The sequence below is a fragment of the Oncorhynchus keta genome, unplaced genomic scaffold (genome assembly GCF_023373465.1).
Source record: "Oncorhynchus keta strain PuntledgeMale-10-30-2019 unplaced genomic scaffold, Oket_V2 Un_scaffold_5147_pilon_pilon, whole genome shotgun sequence".
Taxonomy (NCBI): Eukaryota; Metazoa; Chordata; class Actinopteri; order Salmoniformes; family Salmonidae; genus Oncorhynchus; species Oncorhynchus keta.
Window position 1 is genome coordinate 192,501 of NW_026290952.1, and position 3,632 is coordinate 196,132.

Here is a 3,632-nt window from a genome sequence, read left to right on the forward strand (position 1 = left end):
GCATCAACAGGCCTCTCTCCAACAAACACTTCCCCCTCTGCATCAACAGGCCTCTCTCCAACAAACACTTCCCCCTCAGCATCAACAGGCCTCTCTCCAACAAACACTTCCCCTCAGCATCAACAGGCCTCTCTCCAACAAACACTTCCCCCTCAGCATCAACAGGCCTCTCTCCAACAAACACTTCCCCCTCAGCATCAAATCAAATCAAATCAAATTTGTCACATACACATGGTTAGCAGATGTTAATGCGAGTGTAGCGAAATGCTTGTGCTTCTAGTTCCGACAATGCAGTGATAACCAACAAGTAATCTAACTAACAATTCCAAAACTACTGTCTTATACACAGTGTAAGGGGATAAAGAATATGTACATAAGGATATATGAATGAGTGATGGTACAGGGCAGCATACAGTAGATGGTATCGAGTACAGTATATACATATGAGATGAGTATGTAGACAAAGTAAACAAAGTGGCATAGTTAAAGTGGCTAGTGATACATGTATTACATAAGGATTCATCAACAGGCCTCTCTCCAACAGCATCAACAGGCCTCTCTCCAACAGGCCTCTCTCCAACAAACACTTCCTCCTCAGCATCAACAGGCCTCTCTCCAACAAACACTTCCTTCTCAGCATCAACAGGCCTCTCTCCAACAAACACTTCCCCCTCAGCATCAACAGGCCTCTCTCCAACAAACACTTCCTCCTCTACGTCAACAAGCCTCTCTCCAACAAACACTTCCCCCTCAGCATCAACAGGCCTCTCTCCAACAAACACTTCCCACTCAGCATCAACAGGCCTCTCTCCAACAAACACTTCCCCCTCAGCATCAACAGGCCTCACCTTCCCTATCCACCCCTATCTGTTTAGTATGGAAAGTGTGGGAAAACACAGGTCCTTTCTCCATGTTATCTTAACATGGGACCTATGGGTTCTTCACCTCATGTCAAGGTGAAGGAAAGACAATATCTGCCATGTCAGAATATCAGAAATAAAAGACATGTAGTAATTAGGGGTGGAGGAGAGGGGAATTCAAGATCACAAAAATGTTCTCACAAACGCTGACTCGACAACTTGAGACTTTAAAAACACAAAAGTAAAGAGATGGGGTTCTATGTTTTGTGTGTGTGTGTGTGTGTGTGTGTGTGTGCGCGTGCGCGTGCGCGTGCGTGTGTGTGTGTGTGCTTGACTCCTCTCAAGGGATCGGTCAATGGCTGTACAGAGCATGTGCGATGGTGAGACCTTGATCCAGCCACGAAGGGGGAGAATTCCATTACTCACAGGTGAGGTTAGAGTTCACCGCTCGATCAATACACCACAACTACAACACACAGGTTGTGTCTCAAATGGCACCCAAATCCCTACATAGTGCCCTACTTTTCCCCAGAGGCTGGTCAAAGCCTGGGACAAAGACACAGAGGGATGATAAATAGAGACACACACACCCAAACACCCACCTACCCACGCACAACCACTCACACAAACACTAGCATGCACACAAATATCCTGTTTGGAGGGAGATTGGAGCAGGTCTGTATGGAGGGAGGTTGGAGCAGGTCTGTAGAGAGTGAGATTGGAGGAGGTCTGTAGAGAGGGAGGTTGGAGCAGGTCTGTATGGTGGGATGTTGGAGCAGGTCTGTATGGAGGGAGGTTGGAGCAGGTCTGTAGGGAGGGAGGTTGAAGGAGATCTGTATGGAGGGAGGTTGGAGGAGGTCTGTATGGAGGGAGGTTGGCGCAGGTCTGTAGGGAGGGATGTTGGAGCAGGTCTGTAGGGAGGGAGGTTGGAGCAGGTCTGTATGGAGGGAGGTTGGAGCAGGTCTGTATGGAGGGAGGTTGGAGCAGGTCTGTATGGAGGGAGGTTGGAGGAGGTCTGTATGGAGGGAGGTTGGAGCAGGTCTGTAGAGAGGAGATTGGAGGAGGTCTGTAGAGAGGGAGGTTGGAGGAGGTCTGTAGAGAGTGAGATTGGAGGAGGTCTGTATGGAGGGAGGTTGGAGGAGGTCTGTATGGAGGGAGGTTGGCGCAGGTCTGTAGAGAGGGAGGTTGGAGCAGGTCTGTAGGGAGGGAGGTTGGAGCAGCTCTGTAGGGAGGGAGGTTGGAGAAGGTCTGTATGGTGGGATGTTGGAGCAGGTCTGTATGGTGGGATGTTGGAGCAGGTCTGTAGGGAGGGAGGTTGGAGCAGGTCTGTAGAGAGGGAGGTCGGAGGAGGTCTGTATGGAGAGAGGTTGGAGCAGGTCTGTAGGGAGGGAGGTTGGAGCAGGTCTGTAGAGAGGGAGGTCAGAGCAGGTCTGTATGGTGGGATGTTGGAGCAGGTCTGTAGGGAGGGAGGTTGGAGGAGGTCTGTAGGGAGGGAGGTTGGAGCAGGTCTGTAGAGAGGGAGGTCGGAGCAGGTCTGTATGGTGGGATGTTGGAGCAGGTCTGTAGGGAGGGAGGTTGGAGGAGGTCTGTATGGTGGGAGGTTGGAGCAGGTTTGTAGGAAGGGAGGTTGGAGCAAGTCTGTAGAGGGGAGGTTGGAGGAGGTCTCTCACCCTGTAGGGAGGGAGGATGGAGCAGGTCTGTAGGGAGGGATGTTGGAGCAGGTCTGTAGGGAGGGAGGTTGGAGGAGGTCTGTATGGTGGGATGTTGGAGCAGTTTTGTAGGAAAGGAGGTTGGAGCAAGTCTGTATGGTGGGAGGTTGGAGCAGTTTTGTAGGGAGGGAGGTTAGAGCAAAGCTGTAGGGAGGGAGGTCTATAGTAGGGGGATGTTCACATCGGCTGTCCTCTTTTGGACACCATACACAACACCTCTCTGTGTTCTCAATTTAATCTGTCTCTCAGAGACAGGAGGAAGAGATTTGGGTGATTCTGAAGGGGAGGAGCAGACCTATATGGATTGTGAGACAATAGTGTGTGTGTGTGTGTGTGTGTGTGTGTGTGTGTGTGTGTGTGTGTGTGTGTGTGTGTGTGTGTGTGTGTGTGTGTGTGTGTGTGTGTGTGTGTGTGTGTGTGTGTGTGTGTGTGCACGAGAGTGCTAGGGCCCCCATCCGTCTCCCCTCTAAGGACGGGCCCTAGACAGAGGGTAATGGCCCCTTCTTCCTCTAATCCTCCAACAAGATGAGGGGGGGTCGTCGGTTCAGAAGCCGGAGAAGAGTGAAAGGAGTGACGAAGGAGGGCCCCTTTCCACGGCCCATTGAGTCCTCATTCAAAGGGGCCCCGCGCTTCATTAAAAAAGGGAAGGCATCGTCTTCCAAAACAAGAGACAGCTCGTTGTTCAGACTCCACCACAGTGATGGCGAGCCGAGGGACCGTATTTGTTTTATCGTAAACAAAGAGCATCCGAGCGCACGTTTTCTAAGCACTGGTACAAATGTGTAATTTATGATGATTGTTTTGCCGAGTGTAAATAGATGATGATTGTTTTTTATGCCCAGAGTAAATCATGCCCAGAGTACTCCTCCTCTTTCCGACGTGACACTTTTCAGTTGAAAAAGAAAGATTGTCCAGACGAGTATTTCACAAATAGGCTTCGGCTGCATCGTTACGTTGCACAAAAACAAGTTGGCCTAGTAATGTTGAGAGAGTGAACCTGATTTCTTGGAAACATACCAAACGGGAATTATGGTTCTGAGACATCAAACACATCAAACACACA